This window comes from Hetaerina americana, unplaced genomic scaffold (genome assembly GCF_022747635.1).
Source record: "Hetaerina americana unplaced genomic scaffold, ioHetAmer1.1.p SCAF_122, whole genome shotgun sequence".
In the NCBI taxonomy this organism is placed as follows: domain Eukaryota; kingdom Metazoa; phylum Arthropoda; class Insecta; order Odonata; family Calopterygidae; genus Hetaerina; species Hetaerina americana.
The window spans coordinates 642,272-663,961 of record NW_027286315.1 but is presented as its reverse complement, the minus strand read 5'-3'; the positions used below and the strand labels follow the sequence as shown (position 1 = coordinate 663,961).

Below are 21,690 nucleotides of genomic sequence, written 5' to 3'. Positions count from 1 at the left end.
TGGAAAGACGTAAACTCAGAAGAATACTTGAAGAGTCCCGGCTAAAATATTTTCTTCAAATTCGGTGGCAATCGAAAAGGATACTGAAATAAGTACACTGTACGTCTTTGAGTTATGATTTGCGAAGGAAAAAACACGCCAACCGGAAACAAAATTTCCGATCTCCTCAGGGATCTCAAAAAAAAATCTTTGACTTTTGAGTGAAACGTCGGCTCTACGGTCACGTTAAGTATAGGTAAAACTTTTTTCACCGTAAAAGTAAAAAATCAATAGAGATTGATACTCTCTTCTATTCGCTCTTATTTAAGGACTAACCATTCCTAATCAACATTTTTCTTTCACCATAGTGATTTATTTCTCTTCACCAATAGTTCGTAGTTTACTTTCCATACCAAATTACTTTAAACAAGGCAGGCAAGAGACAGCTAAGGTTATCCGCGTCCTTAGGGATAGCCGGGTGATTTGGTAGGGATTGAATGTTCTGGGAATGGAGGATGTGCAGAGAGAGAAGCCCGCCTCCGGCATTAGCGTACTCTTAACGATAGGCGCCAAAGGGTCCACAGTTTAACATCCCATCCGATCGACGGCGCACTACACGTGAAGTGGTTTCCACGTCCCATCCTAATTAGGGTTCGGGATGATTCTGAAAAATCCTGCCACTTCTGGGATTGGAACCCGGTCCCTTGTGGTAGGGAGTAATAAATCACTGTACCATCTCGATTTCCTTTAAACAGCTACTGTCATCACGATTTACGGGAATCCATTAAAGAAAACTCCTAGTGCATAGATGTTTTCCTTAAAATTAAGAATTCCAACGTCATTGACGTTATTTCACCAGTTAACTTTAGGAGTGCCATTTATTGAGACGAAACAATTATTTGAGATAGATTAGTTAGGCAAGTGATTATTTAAAAAAGGATAAACTAATGTGTTTAATGCTTCGCCAAGGAATACAGACCCGAGTAAGATATACAATAATTGTTTCTATTTGTAAACACAGAAGAAAACGGATTAAACTCAAAATGTCCCTGACCATTTCTTTATTAATCTGCGAGATCAATACTATATAATTTTATTATTTAGTGGTACTTAATCCGAGCATATATACATAAGAAAGCGATTCGTTGAAGAGTTTTATAGAAAGCGTAATATTCTTAGGATGTGAGACTTAGACAATAGTAACAGCGGAGAAATTAATATTTGTGGTAATGGAAATAAGGTGCTACCGAGGAATTGTAATAATGAAGTTGTTAAACAGAGTAACAACTGATGAAGTATTTCGGAAAGTTGGGGGGGAGGCAAGCCCATAGAGGACCTTTTTATCAGAAGTGAGAAACTAACTGAAGACGCCCTGAGACAAATAGTCTACCAAAGGTCATAATTGATGGAATTGCAAAGGAATACCATGGATGAATTATTTCGAGATGGAAAGTGTCACAGCACGAAGAGAATGAAAAATTGAATGAGAAGAAGAAATGAATAATTTAGAATAGGATAGTTTGGAGAAATGCTACAAACAAATCATCGAATTGATAACGTCGATATGACTGCTATTGAGTACGCTAAACAGTTTTGTTCTTTCAATAACTCCACTTTACAAATTATTAATGCTCTAAGCATCATTGAAATTTCTTAACAACAAATTTTAAGGTTAAGAATAATAAGGAAGAAAACGCAACAAAGTTCACGGTTTTCTTGTAAATATGTCCTGTCCATATTAAATGAGTTTCTAATTTTCCACATACTTTATTTTACGGTGCAACGCGTGCCACCGACTTGCGGCATCATCAGGTACAAGTTACGTATACAGCTGTAAAATATACACCCTTCGGACAGAGGAGAGGAGTAATATAAAGTCTGTGGAAAATTACAAACTCATTTAATATGGATATAAAACAATTCCACGAAGTGAAGCCTGTGAAGTGTAAAGTATATATGCATGTTTTGCTCTGTTTGAAAGGCAGTCAAATGATTCGATAGGTATATCCAGTATGGATGTTCGATTTTTCAAACTTGGTAAAATTACCTTAGCTAGGTGTATTGGCAAGGAAACATGTATTATTACGTATGCTTTACATGGTGACACATGGATGAGAGAGAAATTGATTTTACGCATCCTGAAGCACGAGTTTTCTCAAGGACAGGATTGAAGGAAAAATGGAGGAGAAGAATTGTCGAGGTAGGTCTAGGATGAAAAACGAGCTGGCACTACCAGTTAAAGTGGGTTGTGAATAAGGGTAAGGCATTTTCAATGATATATTTCCTTGCCTTTCCAAAAACGTGTAAAACACAACTTGCAACCGTAACATTACAATAAACCCCTCTTCAGTTCCTCATACTTACGTCCTCCCTTTATTTCTTGCAACATGCCTATCCTATATTTACCCCTTCCTCGTTCGTCTAACGTTTTTCCTTTATCAAATTTTTCAACATTCTATTATCATACAAAATGGTCTGCATCCTTCTTTTCTGTATTGCTTGGATTTCTCCAAACAGTGCCCTCTCCTACCTTTTCACCATATCGAACACTTACTAGCTTGTTTTGCTTTCGGTTAGTTTAACCTTTTTATATATATGATACCCAGGTTTTGAAAATTTTCCGTTCAGCGAGCTTTGAGGGAACACATGTTTCATAAGATTTGCAGGGATCAGTATAGTTTGTAGAGCTGCTACAAACCAATCCTAAGATTGATAATCCTGGTTGAGGAACTTGACGTAATTTAAAAATTTTATTCGTTCAGCTATTATGCTATTAATGATTGAATAATTCAAACCAGACTCTACACAGGCCTGTGAGTGTGCAATGGAAGCAAAGGGAATCAAAAATATCAAAGGTTACATTCCCCATGCGAAACGCCGTTTAATTTCTTAGGCTGACCTTACATAGGAAATTTATTAAGGAATATGTATGCAGAATATTTAGATTATATTTCCGAATTGTGCATTTTATGAAGTAAAATAGATTTTTTTCTTTCAACAAGTTTTGATTTATTTAATTACTTCAATAGTTGCTACAAATATTTGTCATTAACTGCTTGCAATTAAAAACATATACAAATTTATGCACCGCAAAAATTTTCAAATATTGATGAGATTCTGTCGCATCTTTTCAGAGGACAGGGATGACTTTTGGAATGATATACGTTTATCACCAACTCTTATAGGTAGCTTTCTTAGAATAAATAAAAGATTGCCTATTGAATGGCTCTCATTGAATAATAAAGAGTAAAACAACTCTATTTATCCGATTATCTTTGGCGTATTCCATTTTAAACAAGCCTTGTATTTTGATATTGATAAAAAATTCCTGAGAGGCAAACTTAAATGTCTTAATTTTATTTATCAGATCTCCAGCATTTAAAATCCTTAAAAACTGAACGGAAAAGTTATAAGAATAGATCAATGTTGTATACTCAGACAACCTAATGGAGAAAGCTAGAAATTTAAGCTCTTAACTTTGTAAAAATCAGAGATAAAATATTTGAAAAATAATCCAAGTGTTTAAATATGTTTTTTCCAATGTTTCAGGCATTTAAGTTACCTAAAATTTTCCATGAAAAATATTTTCGATTGGTGTAGTCCTTTATTAACTGGTAAATTTCATTTATAATTAATTCTTCAATGAAATTATATTAATATCATAAAAATACTAAGATTATATTAGAATTTAAAAATTTTAAAAACTGTCTATAATGAATACCAAAGAAAGAATTTTTATTATACTTTATTAAATGAAATTTCAATATAAGCTAGAAAATGCACTTTAATATTCGATTCATTGCTACTATTTAGGAAGAACCGCAATAATATTGGATTTCACGAACTGCAGTATAAGCTGAGAGAGATTGGTGGGAAAGGAGCAAATCCTCGGAAGGCCAGTTCCCGAACCCCGTGCCATCTCTAGGCTGGATAACTCTCTTCTAGTGTAGGAAAAAATTTAAAACATGAGAAATTAATGAATTTCCAAGTGTAATCGTTCGCTTCAATTCCAAATCCAGTCAGTAAACAACCTTTGCCTTTGGTTTCGCTCCCCAAGTTGAAATTACGTGCGGATCATAAGTAGGAATGGTTTTGTAGTGAGAGAGTAAGGGATTGAGGGAAAGTGCGAGAGAGAGAGAGAGAGAGAAAGAGAGGGATACCCTTGGAGCCGTGGGAAATCCGTCTCGCGGCACTTTTCACGGAGCGCGGCTGTGCAAATCCGCGACGAGAGAAAGAGCGTCAAACAAAGGGAGGAGGGGAGCAAAAGTTGGGGGGCTTTGAACAGCAGCAATAACGGCACAGACGGTCGAAAGATGCAGAACGGGAGGGTTGAAGGAGCGGCACCGCGGGGAGGGGGAAGGAGGGGACGAGGGCGCCGTGTGGGCGAGGGGGTTTCGGGGGTGGGGGAGATGGAGGGAGGTGGTGGAGGGGGTGGATGGTATGGTGACGGGGGTAAGTGGAGGAGAGGGTTGGCTGCGCCTCGAGTTCGGCGCCTGCCCGTTAGGCGCCGCCCCCATCGCCTCCTACCTCCTCAGCCGGTCGCTCTGGGCGGGATGTTCGTCCTCGTCCCAGCGGTCCATCAAGCGAGGCGCCGGGACGCCAGGGAGCCAAACGGTTGACGGGAAAATCCCGCCAACTTACGAAGAAGGGGGGGAGGGTATTTACAAGCTCAACCCTGCGCCCCGCTTTCGAACTTCCCCACACGGGAGTGTCCAAGCGGGTGGGATTCCGAGGGATGTCGCGCGGAGGGACACGGTAGTGAGGAGATATCCCTGAACCCCTTGCTCTTCATCAAACGCGCCTTGACACGTGCGGGGCGGTACAAAGTTTCCCGTTGGAACGATTAGGGGGAAGTTGGGACCGCGTGGCCGTGTGTCGGAAGAGTTTCGGCCCACTCGGTGGTGGCGCCGCAAGCGGTGGGGAGGAGAGGCGGAGGAGGAGGTGGCTGGCGGTCGTGTCGGTCGAATACGGAAGACGGAGGACACCGGGAGGGAGGTAACTGACTATCCGGTCCCCGTTGGTGGGACGCTAGGGGTAGCTGCCGGAGGAGTTTCCGCGGGTGCGCTAAAAGACTCCTCCTCTTCAACACCTCCCCCCACTTACACAAACGCGGTGGGCGAAGAGACGGAGGCGGCTCGCTCCGAATAAGGGGTGGGAAAACGATTTTCCCCCCTTTATTCCCTCTGCCCCCCACCCAACCCCACTCCAAAACACCCACACGTTCCCTCCACCAACATCAGACCTCGGAGCTGAGTGGCAAATAGTTTTGCGGAGTTTGTCCGTTGTTTCGGGGTCGGGAGACCGCTGAGCTGAGTCGACACGCGACATCACACCAAGATCCACTCAAGCCGGAGTACCCGGGATGGCCGTCACGTGATCATCTCCTGCGGAGACCGACACTCCATTCAGGCACATCCAGAGGGGTGGAGAGAAGCGGGACTCACCGGAAATCACCATCTCTTTCCAAGGCCACCGGAAAAAAATCCGGTGTTCGCGAGTGTCGTAACTATTTCGTGTGCGTGTGCGGAGGGTGTGGAAACGACTGGGGAAAAAAATTTAAAAAAACATTTTCCCAAAAACAACTTTCAATCGAGTGTCATGACGCCTAATGATATCAGCTCACTGATGGTGACATTCTGTACGTTTCGTGTTGGGCTCCTCGCGAGGCTCAAAGATGTCGAAGAGGTGTTGATGACGGGCGAGACATGAAGACGGGGATCACCGGAAGAGAGGGCATTGGGAGTTTTGCGCGGTGCGGAATTCCCTCGCGAGGTAATGATTATACTTACTTGAAATTCTTAGATCAGTCTATACCAGTGAACGCGGTACATATGTTTCTCGTGTGGGTATAAAAGTTGTGTTTCAGGATTTATTTTTTTCTCAGATTCCACTCCCAAAGTTGTACTTTTAATCAACTGGATGGAGGGAGGGAAATTTTGATCGACCAATTATCTTGAATTTTATCCATTTATCTTTACGAACTTTGACCGGAGAGACGTTGTTTGAATCTCACGAAAAATTTATTCAAACGTCTCCGAGACGTGGATCTTAACGCTGCGATGAAATACCCTGGACCAAACGCTCTGACTAAAAGGAGACCAACCGGTGGGATCCTCCGCATCGACCTCAGCGGAACTCGAGACGGAAAGCAACTCATCGACGCTAAACTCGGGAACTCCACCCACGTCACCCCTCCCTCCTCCTATCGTTTCTCCTCATTCCCCCGCCACGCCCCACCGAACGCCACGCCCACACCTCTCCCCCCCACATCCTCCCCCGACATTCCTGTCTCCACCCTCAAACCCATTCGCGAAACCTCCGAGCCTCCACCCCAAATACCCTCCGTAAAAATCTCCAAACCCCAAAAGAAAAAAAAAACCGCAAATCATGGGGAACCCTCGACAAAAACCGTTGAGAACTACGACATATTTGGTCGGAATTACGGAGGCGGTTCGTGACTCCTCGTGAACGTATCCTTACCGAGAGAGAGAGCGAGATCACGGCCGTGTCGTTTCCTTCATCTCGCGCGTAAAAGTTTCTCCGACCGATTTGAACCGACCCGAGTCGTTTTTCGACCCGTACGCCCGTGTTTTCGTTCGACCGCATCCCCCATCTCTTAATGCGCGTGCGAGAATAATTCCGAAAAAACGAATCCCGGTCTTTTTAATCCTATCCTCGATTATATTTCGAGCTGAATTTCAAGGGCATGCGGTGATATTGATGGCGCGAATCTGTTGCGAGAATCGATCGACTCGTACCTCGCGGGCGATTTGCACCATTCGGAAATTAGCGTACAGTTAATTAATCGGAGATCTGTATTCAGACGAGGAGAAGACGGAAGGAGAACGGAACCAGTAGTTTGCATTGATCTAATATTGAAGTTAAGTGCCAAGGACTCGACCGTATAATATCCTACCCACAGAGCTGTGCGCTTCATTCACCCTTATTGTTTTCCAAGTGCCATTTAAAAGAGGGTCTATATCGCGTCTTCATCTCCGGTCAATGTGATGAATACTAATCTGGCATATTTTTATCACACTTTTCCGAGCGTACTTTACTCTTTACTGTAGAATGATTTAGCGATGAGAAATAGGTGCTGTTGATTATAAATAAGGCTGAAATTGCAACATATACATGTAAATTAAGAATATTTTATGTAATATTAACCAGGAGTAAAGAAGTGTGTATTGTCTGGGTCCATCAAAAATTTACGCTAACCCGGTAAACCACAGCAAATATTAATGTACAATATACAACTTTGGTTATGATACATAGTTCCTATTTCCTTTCAATATTTTTTTCTAATAAATAATCCATTTTTCTGGAAATACAGCTGAGTAGTGTTTTCTTTATGTAGAAATCCTTTAGTTAGGGCAATCAATGGCATCCATATGTTCGTATTTCAGTTCCTACTTACTAGTTTACATAATAATTGTCAACCGAGAATAGTCTCCACTCGAGGAGTAAGTTTGCATTGAAACCTCTTAAGCCCATGAATAATTCTAAACATCATTCCTAAATGTGTCACATGTATTATTTTACGATGCTAACGATTGATTTAAAAAATGTTCAAGTTATGAGAGATTCATTATTATCCCAATTCCTGGTTTTTCAGGGTTGTCAATTTTCTTAAATAAACGAATCTTAGGTTATGTAATCGGGGCACGAAGGCATTAATTGCGTACCTTTTTTGTTTCAAGCAGAATTCCTATCTTTCCGATCCAGTAACCCGTCGATTGTCAGAATACTTCCGTTCCTTTTTGGTTATTTCCTGATGGTATTAACAGCAAATCTAATCCTTTTTGAAGTACCTCTTCGAATATTTCATATCGAGTTGGAGAAGCAACTGAATCAATCCAATGCTTAACAACGTATCTTAGCCAAGATGGCATTTTAAAATGTCATCTTGGATCATTCTGATTGGAGCACATCAGACTGACGGTGACGACTCGTATTCCTCCGATGAAGTTACGAGTATATCATAGGCTTCCACCTTCGCCCAAACGGAGAGAAACCTTTCCAAAAGTCTCCCGATCCACCCATTTCGGCTTTCCAGCCAAAAAAGAAGTAAAAACCGGACGGATTTTTGTCATCACGTAGTTGGTATTCCACTGGTGAGGTTGGACGAATAATTGGCCAAAAACTGCAAAATATTTAAGCCTCCTTTAGCAAAAGGCTATCTACCGCAGTAGACTATAAATAACTCTTCTTCAATTCCGAATGCCGCATGCTTCCCTTCAGTTCGTCCAAAATTCTTTTGCCTCCCCAAAAAGACGCTGGTTCAACATCGTCCACTCCATCAAATTCTTTAACATTGCATCGCCAATCAAAACGCAACCATGTTACAAATATGGTTGGCGCTCACCTGATATGGTGGAATTGGGACATAATGACCGAATAATTGTAATTTTCCACCACATGAACAAGTATTACCGATAAAGATTTCAACGCAACACATAAACTTCAAGGTAACAGGTTTAGATTCACTGCATCATATTCATAGGAAGATGATATGGTGCATCTAAACCTTCAACATGAAATTGACGAAGAAGGCAAGTGAAAATGATACAGTACATCTAAGCCCGATCGTTAATTTTTTTTTAATATCGTAGAAAAGACTATTTTGGTAATTTTGTTCATCTTCTTCACTTTCTCCCTTTGTAGTTCTCACAACAGTCGTATCTCCTGCTCCACCATGCCAAACATTTATTAGTTTGTTTTCCTTTCCGTCAACTTTTCCTTTCCCATCCTTCTCCATACCTACTCCTTAAAAATGTCGAATCCACGCATATAATCTTCCTTCTGCAATCGCGTTTTCGCAAAACTATGATGCATATTCAAGGTTTTCATCAATCGTTACTTAATATGCTTACTATAGACCCCTATTGTGATTATTCCTCTCCTCGTAAAAGCTTCACCGGTTGGGTGTAACATGAGCGAAAGAAATTCAGCGAGACCGCTTCAACGGGACTCGAGGCCACGCCCTCCACAGTGAGAAGCCGTCGTCGGCACTTACCCGTCAAATCCAACCCGGGGGGATTATGTGTCGGGTGAGCGCGTGTGGGTGTGGGGCTAGGATAATAGAAGAGGGCGCGGCGGGAAGGGTTAGGGAGGAGGGGGGGAGAAGGGAGACTTTGGGACGGAATCGCGGGTGGAGCCGGAGAGGGTGGAGTGGTCTAGAGCATCGTGGATATCGAGTAAGATGAAAGGTGGAGATACGGAGGAGTCGGCGGAGGCGAGCAGGGGGAGGAGCGTGGGTGGGAAGGCTGATAGGGATGCTGTGTGGGGGCGGGGGACCAAGTGTTATTCCCGTGGGTGAGGGGTGTGGGGGTTGAGAGATGACGAGGGTTTCAGGGGAGGATGTGAGTCGAAGCCGCTGTGGAAGGAGGAGGAAAAATGGTGAGTCGATTATTTTTCAATCACAATCACCCCCTAACTCTCTCCCAGCTGTCGTAAAGGAGAACATTTGGGTAGGCGCTCATGCCTTTAAATTCCTACTTTAGAGATAATTATTTCTGTGACTATGAATCTCACATGAATCTAACGAAAACTACAAGACAGGTTGGCGAATTCTCGGAATACATCATCCCACAAGCGTAGATACAAGGTAAAAGTAAAACAACTGAGAGAATAGAACACATTTCAATTTTCCCATTTAATTTTTAATCTAAGGATTGAATGGGGAGAACGTGTTTCGTATCGCCGTCGCGGATAGTTTTCGAGAAATATATTAAATTTGCAATATTATAATGGTGGGTTTAGAAGAAGGATTAATCGTTGTTTTTTTGGGGATCGAGTTGGTCAAGTGTCATGTAGAGTGGATGTCCACCCCGAGGGCTGCGGTTTGAATCCCAAGGGGGTGACGGTAATATTCAGACGTATCCCGTACTTGCGGTGCCTATTGGCGAGCACTTTAAGTGGAGTACGCCGTCCGTCGGATGGGACGTTAGATTGTGTGACCCCTCGGGCGTCTTTCTTTGATACAGAAGGGGAAATGTAGACGCGATACTTCTTTCCACCCTCCCCTCCAACATTGCCTGAAAATCCTGTCTATACCAAATTACCCACCTTTCCCCGCAAATGACCTTTGCCCCCAAGTCGTCTGCTCCGAAATTACCAGTACTTCTCCTGCTTTACTTTTCGGCACCACATCATTAAATCGACCCAACATGACTTGCGACTTTACTCTATTTCCACTTGTTTTTATATATCAAGTAATATCTGACAGTAGTCTAATCACTTCTGTCATTATCACCCGTTGTTATCACCGGTGAGTAATTCTGTACTTTCCCGTTGGCTAATCTTTCTATACCTGCAGGTCATCACTAAGGACTTAATATATCTTAATCACTTTATATATTAATCTTTTGTAACATGGTTTTGTGACTAACTACCAAACTTAATTGTTTCGTCAATATTTCTAATTAACAAAAATAAGTAATTCCCATTCATCATTTCTATGCTTGCTTAATTCAAAAGACATCGTGGAAAGTTTTTATTTTGATATATTAATTATATTATTCTCAATAGCTCAGAGAATATAACTATATTCACGCCATTACAATAAAATAAATTAAATCGGAATAGCTTTCTTAGTCTTCGAAAACACAAACTCTGAAGTTTAACACGGCAAGAAATTCTTCTTCAATGCCGTAATATTTCCTTCCTCTCTTCATGTCTAATGTGCCTTCCCTTTCCCTACCAAGTCCACGCAGAAATTTCACACGTTAAACATGCAATATACACGTGAAATATTTGAAAAATTCAAAGAAAGTCACAAATACCACTACGGTTATTGAAAGGTGGAGTTAATCGCTAATGTGCAGTCAAAGGTAAAATTAATGATCTTTGACCCTTTCTCCTTGACACTGATCTCAGGTGTGAAACTAAAAATACGAGCCAATTTATTTATACAAAAGTCAATGTAGTATTAATTACAGTAACTATCCTTTTGTAAATTACAATGACACGCAATTAGTACCCATTTATATATAACTTAGCTTTCGTCGATTAAAGAAAAAAGAGACGTTTCAGGCATGATATGGTGGAATATCACGATTAATTGAAAATCGGCGATCGTAATGAAATTGGAGCACATAAAGATTACCTTTACGCATAATTTATTTATTAGCATTATATTTAAAGGGTGAATATCAAATGTAATATGGTTAAATACCTGTTTCGCGTAAGTTTTCTTTAACTTTTCTCATTTGAAATCTATTCTTTATCATTGAATGTAACGTTATAACTGTCGAATTGATGGCTAAAATATGCCTGTGTGAAAATGGGGAACTGCCAAAACTATTATATCAATATATGTATATACATTTAAAAAAACAAAAAATAGCCATGCAATATTACAACGTAAACCCAAATCATTAAAAAAAAGAATTTTCAACTTTCTGAGCAAAATACTTTCTAACACTTGATAGGCATAAAAATACTTTCTAACTTTTGATAGGTATTACACTTCAAAATTTATTCTCTTGGGAGGTCATCTCCAATATATTTTCATACACCTACAATTTTCTCATTTTTGTAGGATTACGCTGAAGTAACGAGTGATCCTAGAACTGTTTAAACTGATAGGTTTGTGTTATGTTCAGATTGGCAATGATATCCATGTCAAAGAAACACTAATATGAACCACAGCAGATCAAAATTCTGCAATTGATATTTAAACAGCTTTGTTTGTCATAGAAACCTAGTGTGATACACGATTTCTGGCTTGAATGAAATCTCTAGGATAAATGAATTAATTAAGATATTGCACAAATTGCATTATATCTTGTGGGTGGGTGGAGTATTTTTTATTTAAAAGAATATCCTTCACAACTAATCAGGGATTGCTATTATCGAACGCTCTGGTGTGGATTTCAAGGATTGATTAAATGAAATCCGGATCCCAGAAATATCGATTGTTTGCGAAAGGGCTACATTTTGAAACATTATGAGGGATGAATACCATTTCGGAGAGCGAGTCTGCGTGAATACGGCCCGGGAGAGGAAAACGTCATTGTGCGCTAGATTAATTAAGAATTGCGTGTTATGTGAGCTACATGCAATTCGCTCTCCCTCCAAAACTTTTTGTCCTCTCTCTGCGATTTCCCATTCAAGGAACCTACATTTTGCCACTCATTAAAAGATAAAAGGACCATCCGGCCCTTGAAATGTTTCCGCTTTCGTCATTATTCGGTCCGTGTCTCAATATTCATGGGGTAGCGAGAGAGAAGATAAAAAAATATTCGAAACGGGGTTTCCACTATAAGACGTCCTTTCTGGCTCCAACCCTTCTCCCAGGAGAAACTTCCCATCGCCCCCCTCACCTCCCCAATCATCCCCCTTCCCCAATTTTTCCTTCCTCCCAAACTATATTTTTTCCTGCATCCCTCTCACTCCCCTCCCTCTTACCCCCAAACACACCCCCGTCATTAACAGTGGAATCAAGAATATAAAAGGAAACACTAACAATGGGGCGAGTACTTGATAAAATGGAATACCTTTGATTTGATGATTACTGGGGATCTGTTTTGTATATCCATCTTACTTTGAGTGCCCACTTCAATTAAATTTGTAACACGTACCCTGGAGACAAAGTAAGAAAATTAATTCTGTTCGATAACTAGCCCATGGAATAATATTCGTGTGATCGTATTAATAAGCCCTGCGGTGACATGAAAATATTCTTCTATGCTAAACTACATAATTAAAATATACACATTAGGCTTACGGGCGAGGAGAAGATATGGTAGGTTAGAGGTTCGTTCAAGTTCTCAGGTAACCCCATTTTTTTCTCGGGACAGAAACTTGGTCAAAAGATGCAGCTGAGATTCAATTACGTGGACGGTATTTATGATTACAATACATAAATTACTGTAAATGAGAGTGAACAGGTTTCGAATACCTGAAGCTAGCATAAGAAGCGTTTTCAAATCGTCAAATGACGACGTTAGTGTAAAAAAAACAGCGAGTAAATATGTATGCACTTCTAACTTTTCACGGTTTAAAAAAGCGATCAATATTCATCGTCAATTAAGAAAAACACGCAGTAATGATGTCTTAAACGAGATTGAGTGCTCTTATGGTTGCGAGAGATCAAAGAGGCCGATCATCGTGCACCTAAATAGCCATTTTTTTCAGAAGGAAAAAAGGAACCTTGACAGAACAAACCTTTTGGCAGTTAAGTAATCATGGACACTAAGTAATGAAAAATGCTCACGTCTACAGGGAGATAATGTTGAGAAGTAAAATACAATGTATGTTTCAAGTCTCTCGGTCATGCAGTTTGTCAGAAAACAAATAATCAGGAGATTTTAGAACCTTAAAGAGCCTCCTATTGTTTTTTAGAATATGGGGTCTTATTTTGAATGGAGATTTTGAAGCGGCAGGCTATTTGAAGCGGAAAGCGGAAGCAAGAATCTTAGTCAAGCAAGGAGGAAGAGGAAAGAGTAATTCACGAAGCAGGACCATAAGCAAAAATATCTGTTACGAAGGAGACCTTTAGGGGAAATCATGTTAAGATATTTTAATTCTTATTGTAATTAGATCCTCCTCGTTCGTGTTTCTAGCTATAACGACATTTTTTAAAAGGATTTAAATAAACTTTGAATAAAATAAATTCAAATTAGACCTTAATTATCAACATATAATATCAACAATGTACTCGTAATATATATTTTTTATTAATTATATATATATTTTTTAAATATTCAATACTTATTGTTAATGGTTCAACTAATTTTAGTTAAACAAATGATTAGGAAACCTTTCCCAGACAATGAGTTCTTCGGCTTTAACCTCGTCTCTTCACTCCATTGAGCTAAACAATGGCAACTCTAGCGACTCTGTATTAGAGACGCCTTTCGAGAGAGTAAAGTTATTAATGAGATTTAGGGTGGCAATCAGCTAACAAGCGTTCGACTGCCTGCCTGAGTACAAGTGGGTTTCATAATTTTCATTTATTTCCGTGATTTTCCGACGGCTTTGGTGATCAACGGTAGGCAGGGTAACAAGATTAATTTGTTTGCTTACCTTAGAAAAAAATACCTATCAACTCAAAGAGCAATGAGACAACATTTTATGCAGATCTTCGCCTATATTTCTTTTTAAACATTCCAAAAACCGCAAAGTCTATCAATATTTATCTTAACTCGCTACCTCTACTTGTATATACAAGCAGATATACCCATTTTAATTTCTTTATCAATATCGGAACGTATTCTCTGTGAAATAGGCTGCCAAACTAGCGTGATTTAAAGATAGCTCTAATCAAATTTTGCCGTATAGAATTAATATTAGAAGCTTTCCACGGTCTTTTCTGAAACTTTATCTATAACGTAGGAATAAACAATCCAAACGCTGTGTGGTCCATTGTGTTAAATTGGCTAATTTCTTTTCATGCATTACGCTGAACGATTTCTACACTTCAAATGAAAAACACTGCAATGTCAAATTTTGGTTTTTGTGCAATTTTCCACCGATAGCTTTTCCTTATCTCATTTTAATGATTCTAAGAGAATGGGAGAGGGATTCAAGTCATCGAGGTGCATTTAGTTAGCTACCCGCTGTATCTTACTTCCCTGCGGTATATTTAATATACGGGGATATTTTTGTGCCTTTGAAATAACTCATGTTTGATCGCATGTCTTTACTTGTGCGCAGGATTTTGAGATTCCTAGAGTGTTGCCCCATTCTGTTCTGACTCATGCGTTGCACTCAACAAGCTCACGGTTGGCTTCACTTTTGCGTTTGAATCGGTATAAACTCTCATTAACGACCCTAGTCGTTCCCTCTTGCAGTGCAATAATTCCTGGCCGCAAACTTACAAGTCGTTCGGGAAAATAGAATTTAAGCTGGATAATACCTTTAAACACATAGCAGCGATAATTCTCACTCACTATCGATGCATAACATGGACTTCTCACTGTAGACCGTCTGTATTGAGTTACAGTTCAATAATCATTTCCAATATTTCACTTGGTTCAAGACCTAAAGACAATGGCGATCTTACTTGGATTAAAATTTAAAGCTGTGGTATGGAATATAAAATGCGCGAGGATTGTATGTGTTTATGATTTACTCCCTTTAAATAAATGACACTGCTTGACTCATTTGTTCGTATTTAGGGACCTTAGACGAAGACTTAAATTGAACGCCTTAATATTGAATTATTGTATTAATTTATTGAAATAAATACATACAATAATATTTAAATTTGCTTAACTTGTGACTTCTGAGTTTTTGTGGAGGAAATAAACTTAATTGTTATTTGTGGCTGGGTTACCTAATTGACATATCAATTTATCACTCTTTGTAATTATTGCATACGGGTAATGGTTATGCAATTAATGGAGCAGTGTTTTTAAATTACATGCATTGAGCACCGTGAGAATTAGAAATTTTTATATTAAATTTAAAATAAATATAACAAAGGTTATGCGGTTTTCTAGAAAGAGAAATGCTAAGTTAAGATGATATTAATGTGGTGCTCATGAAGTAGAACAAGTGGAACAGTTCACCTATCTCGTGAGTGTTTTGGGCCAAAAGTCAAGGTCATAGGTACATTAGAAGATGAATTTGCATGAGAAAAATAATCTTAAACAAGGAGGAAAGACTTTGATGACAGAGACGTCATCAAACGTCATCGAAGGCGTCCAGAATTGGCTTTTTTGGATTTGTTGGGACAAGAAAGGATGACGATGAAAATAGAAATGTTTCACAATTAGTGGTGCCGACGTTTATTTATCAATAAAGTGCGGGGAATAGAAGTCAATCAGTTCTTACACTGAAGAAGAAGAAACCATGAACTATGTAATCAATCAGTAATAACAGTTGAAACCTTAATTAATGCTGTAATAAATATAATTAACCCAATTATTTTTTCAATTAGAAAGACGCAGGGGCGGCATGTTCATTATCTCTCACATATTCGCTTCAATTAAAAAAAAATGAGCATACTAACCGTGATATTCAATTCAAATTTGCAGTAAAAAAGCGTTCATTAATTAAATCTGTACTAAATGTTAAGTAAGACTGAGGTAATGCAATTCATCTTTAACTAATTCCTTAACGGAAGCTTCCAACGAGATAAAAAAATTATCAATTTCTCATTTTCAAATCCACTGCCTTCAAGTATTCTATCTTCATTCATCGACCAAGTTGAAGACAAAGAATAAGCCGGTCATCCGGTGCCATTATAATCATGGAGAAACATCTCTATGAAATTAACATTAGTGAAGGACCAAATGGTCCCGGACTAAACCAGCGGAAAACACACGGGCGAAGCAGAAAACAAGAGCGTTTACATTCGTAAATTCATCATCTCGGCTGATTTATTCGGAATAACAAACGGAATTCGTGCCATTCTTTTATTCTCCTCTCGTCTCCCTCCCCCTACTCGATTCAGCGAAGTCCCAGTGACCTCACTTCCTTCGCCCTCCCTTCCTCTTCCCTCCTTCCCAGCCCTTCCAGCTCTTTCATAAACATTCCCTAGCTCCTCGTCTGTTCTTGACTCTCATCATTCTCTCCGACATTTATCTCTCTTTCTTTTCCGACCGCCTCACAACAAGCCATCCTAAACAGAGGCACTACATGCTTATGGATGCGCACATCTTCTTCAAAAGAGAAATTTTTGAATGCAAGCTGGCTCCTAAACGTTGTTCACATTGGAATATTTACATTGTTTTTGGTTATCGCACAGTGACAAATAAAAAAATGATTTCTTGGTTGATTACGCCGGAGGAGAACCAAAATGGGGATTTAAATGGAACAAGCCACAAACAACTACACTTGAAGGAGAAAACAATTCAGATTGTGCCAAGATTTTGCCAAATTAATTTAATTTATATTGCAGAAGAAGATAAACCAATTACTTGCAGAATCAAACAAACTCGCTATATAATCAGGGAGGTCAAACAATTATTTTAATATATTTCCAGTAAATATTTGCCATGCATGATGTTTTTTGCCCATTAATCCTTTATTAAGCGAACGAAAAACACAATAAGTGAATGTATAATCATTGCGTGCTCACTTACCTACAAATAGTAAATGTTAACAAGTTGGATAGAATAACGAGTAGAACTCCGCAGAATCGATGGTGGGAATAGTGGGTTGGCATCCAACTTGAAATATCAGAATGCACATAAAAAATTACAAATGGAAAAGTGGCTAGGCTGGATTTAGAATGGACTTCATTAATGTGCTCCTTTTTCCTCCTCTTTTCACTTGAGTCTGAGAAATTTTCAAAACTAGCCACGATACGTCACGATACTCGTTTATTTATGAACATATATTAAGCACGTATAATTAACTTGGCGAAATTTTTCGGAAATGGAAGCGATATTCCAAGGATATATGAATTTCATAGTGTGATTCATACCTAATTTATGGAAACTACAAAATCTTGATGACACATGAGTTTGATAATGAGAAACTGTTTTCATGATAACAGAGCACTTGTGAGGTCTTTACGAGATTACTCAAAGGGATTTAGAAGTATCACTATATTTAAATTCGATCCCAATGAAATATGATGGTATGTAATAAAATTAATGACGAAATCAGAATTTTGCCTATACAAGTACCTTGAAGTTTAATTATACCACAAAGTTTCGGTGAAGTTAAGCAATTTTGCTGTTGAAATTCGATTTCAAAGTTTAGACAGTGAAAATATTTATCTAGTATTAATCATGAATTATTAAAATTTTCATCCGTTTTTAGCATTAATTGAAGGACACTCTCCGATTGTACGCAAATTTCGGGTGATAAATTAGATATTGATAAACATTTTTTATCGTCTTTCTAATTATGTGTCTCTGACAAATCAGCAATAAAGTTAAATAGATACACATCTTAAAATAGGAAATACCTGTATGCTTCCAAATTGCTTGCTGGATTAATTACCTAATTAGGGAAGATGAAGATTTCAATATCATCATCTTACTTACGGGTTATTATATATCAAAGGATGTTTGTGGGAGATCTTCGATCTAATAACTATTCCAATCTCCCGATCTTTACATCCCGTCATATCTCCTTGAATCCACGTTTTCCGTTTCCAATTTCTCGCAATTCATCCATAGACTATCCTCCGTAATTTTTCTCCTTTACTTGCGTTCCTTAGTTATAATCTTTAGCTAAGCTATTATGTCTTTTTATGTTAATTCCTTCTTTCGTTATTTACCTCCATAGGCGTCTATTCTCCTAAGCACTTCTTTATTTGTTACTTAGCACAGCCATTTCATCGCTAGCAAATTTCTGTGATACCACAATATTATCGACTCCAACATTCTTTTCTGCACCACCAGCATCCTCCAAGTCTTTTATCTGCGGAGGTAAGACTCCATGTATAAGATTTAACGTATAGCTTCTTAATGGATGCGCTAGCACTGAATTCCATTGGGAGATTTTCTTTCCGTTAGAAGGCTTTATTCTCTATTCCTTTTCGCCTTACCTATCCCATATCCATCTTGCTTCTTCCGTCAATAATGATCCTTCTATCTGATTAGGAAACTCTTCTGCATGTACCAGTGTGTATTTTCTAATTCTAAAATCAAGATTCCTATTTTCATGGCAGACCCATGCATTAGTTTCAAACTTGTTTACCACGTGATCGTACCCTTTCATTCCCTTTTCCACAGTGGACAATATCCTTTTCTGATATTTCTTCTTTGACATTATAGTTAGGTGTATATAGTCCACAAGTTGTATCCCACGTCATGATTACCGTGTGTTTAATACCATATCTTCTATGGGCTCAAGTGCATTCTATAGCTCCTCTAATTTTGGAAAAATTTAAGTAGGTCTTACTTTAAAATTAAAAAGTAATCGTTTTTCTTCAATCCAATGTATATTCTCCCTGGCAGAATATTTGATGTACCGGTAATTGCATTGATTGTTCTGAAGTTATTATATTTTCCATCATTTTGCAAACTGGTTTAGAGACGACTACATTTACAAAAAAATCACTATAACTTACTCTCACATTTATAAGTCGCAAATTAGGTTGCATGGAGAGTCCAGAAGCATTCAAAACTCTTAACTGAATAGTTATTTTCAACTTGCATACATATTGGTACTGCCTGAGTTATTTCTTCTTGTCGTGCCTTCCATTACGGAGGCATTATTAAATGAGACATGTATTTTTACGACCAATTAATTGGTTATGAATGGAGGGGTACAAAATTAAATGATTGAGATATATATAGATTAATTGTGTGGGGGGCTGGAGGGTTTTCTGGGGTAATTATAATGAAAGGCAGTCCTAAGATGAACATTTCTTGCGTCATTGTCAAAGATATCGCAGTATTGAAGTGATAAGGATTTTTGATCACGTCTTAGAAAGAGTATGACTAAAATTTACCCTTGATCATATAGCCATATTTGACGAAAGGCCATAAAAGGCTCCAAAATATTGTTTTGAAATGATCTCTAAAATGAACCCTGAAACGGATTGGACAACTAATAAAAATACTAATGAAATATTAGCCTGGGCGAAAGCCTTGCCGTCGCTTGAGGCTTTTATTTGATTTCTGTGAGTCATGAAACCGATAATAAAAGTTTACCACTATTTTTAATACCATCAACACGCGCAGAATCCGCCTACTAACTGTTGAGGACTGGCAATAGTTAAGAAATTCAATAAATGCAATGCAGCTTCCATTATAACAGCAAGAGGACTCATTTTTTCATTTGTATTAGTTTTTTACCTATTTTAATGAGAAAAGAACAATTCCTACATGAAAATTCGCGAGTCTACCTTTTTCCACACATTCGATATTATATTTTTATCTTTGAATATAAAATCTCTTAATTTTACCTATAAAAATCTATTTTGGTTGCGTCTCACATTGGGCTATAAAAATCCTTCCATCCATCTTACTCCCTTTTCAGTATTCTCGTTTTTTGTAAACTACAAACTCTCACAGTGATCCGAAAAATAGATCTGTCCTGTCTCTTGAGTTTCTTCATCCGTGGAGACGCTGAGGCTTGCGCATAGTTGCATGCGACACGGAGAAAGAGAAAGGGAAAATTGGGGTTTCCCTGTCCACCGATTCACGGGCTTGTCGTCGTCACCTCCTCAATCCATCTTGATGTCACTGGAATCTCCTCTTTCCTGCACCGTCATCTGTTTCGCTAAAGTCTTCACCCCCGTCCACTTAAGGGACGTGACGAGGCAGCGCGAGATAAGGCAGAGAACGGCGAACCGTCGTCATGTCTTTCCACGGAAGGACGTGTTAAAGGAGCACGCAGATCCAATGATGTGTGTCCTGGACGTCACGAAAAAAAATGACGACAAAAAGGGACAGACCCAGACCCTGTTTTCCATTAATGGGGACTTTAAATTCATAAAAATAGAATTAGTCAACAACAAATCATTTCCTTGCACAAAATACCCCGAAAGCTACAGCGAGGGCGTGTGGCAAGGGGTCGTATCGATGTAAATTAAATCTGTTTGCTATTAATGGTCATCCCTATCCACACCTTCGCATAGGAAGACAATGTGAGATATATTCTAGGGTTCTTTTTGCAATTCAACGTTATTTTTTATCGGAATAGTATTTCAATGTCACTTACAATATACAGGTATATGTTCTCTATATTTGTGTGTGTGTGTATGTATGCATATATGTGTTTATATATATACACACACACACACACACACACACACACGAGGGTCATCCGGAAAGTAGTACCCGTTCGTGCCGCATGAAGTGCTGACGACGCGAGTAGCCGCTGGACGAGGTCAGATAGCTTCAGTGGCTTGTCTGCCTTCTCTGAGCCAAGTTGCGTGACGCTAGCATTGCCTGCTTGAAATTAGAAAGGTAATTACTGGGTATTAAGGCGCGTAAATATCGTTCTTGTGAATAAATTGCAGAGGGAGCTGGTAGTAACATGGGACGAAAGTTTAAATATTGTGTTCAGCCTCCTTTTGAACACCTAATTGGGAAGCAAGGTTATTTTCACGGTTCGTCAGATAATGGTAAAATAATTGGAGTAAGCCAAATTAAAGGATAAAGGAAGGTAAATGCATTAATAAGTAATAATTTTGATTGTTCAGAGGAGTATCATTGATTCATTTACATTCAGCACTGAAATATATACGCTCAGGGTAGAGTTACCCCCTTCTCTCTGTTCTAAGCATATACAAGTGTACTCGTATTCCAGTTCTGATAGCAAATTAAATTTGTCCTTAATGAAGAAGCAAGTTGGTGAAACGCGTTCTACCTCAAAATAAATTCTCTGGAAAAGTACGAGGGTCATCCGGAAAGTAGTACCCGTTCGTGCCGCATGAAGTGCTGACGACGCGAGTAGCCGCTGGACGAGGTCAGATAGCTTCAGTGGCTTGTCTGCCTTCTCTGAGCCAAGTTGCGTGACGCTAGCATTGCCTGTGTTGTTTCTGTGATTGTTTACAATGTTTAAAAAAATTGAGAACGCTGCCAGTTGTGAAGTGAGGGCAGTGATTAAATTCCTCAATGCAAGAAACGTTCGCCCATGTGATATTCATCGCCAATTAAAGGAGGTGTATGGAGACAATGTAATGGACGAGTCGTCTGTTCGGCGGTGGTGTCGCAACTTCAACATGGGGAGGGGGAACACACACGACGATGAGCGTTCGGAGAGACCGTCTGTCATTACAGACCAACTGGTGAGCTCAGTTGACGAATTCGTGAGGAACGATCGGCGCGTCACAATTGATGACATCTGTGA

The 21,690-nt window shown here is 39.1% G+C and overlaps 1 protein-coding gene across 1 annotated transcript in view; it reads left to right on the top strand.

Moving 5' to 3' along the window:
* Positions 1-5,028: 5,028 nt before the first annotated feature.
* LOC139685956 (gamma-aminobutyric acid receptor alpha-like) overlaps positions 5,029-21,690 on the top strand; it is a 357,245-nt gene continuing 340,583 nt past the window's right edge. Inside the window, exon 1 of the mRNA XM_071583091.1 lies at positions 5,029-5,751. The gene's annotated coding sequence lies outside the window, so the exon portion shown is untranslated. The remainder of the gene's footprint in view (positions 5,752-21,690) is intronic.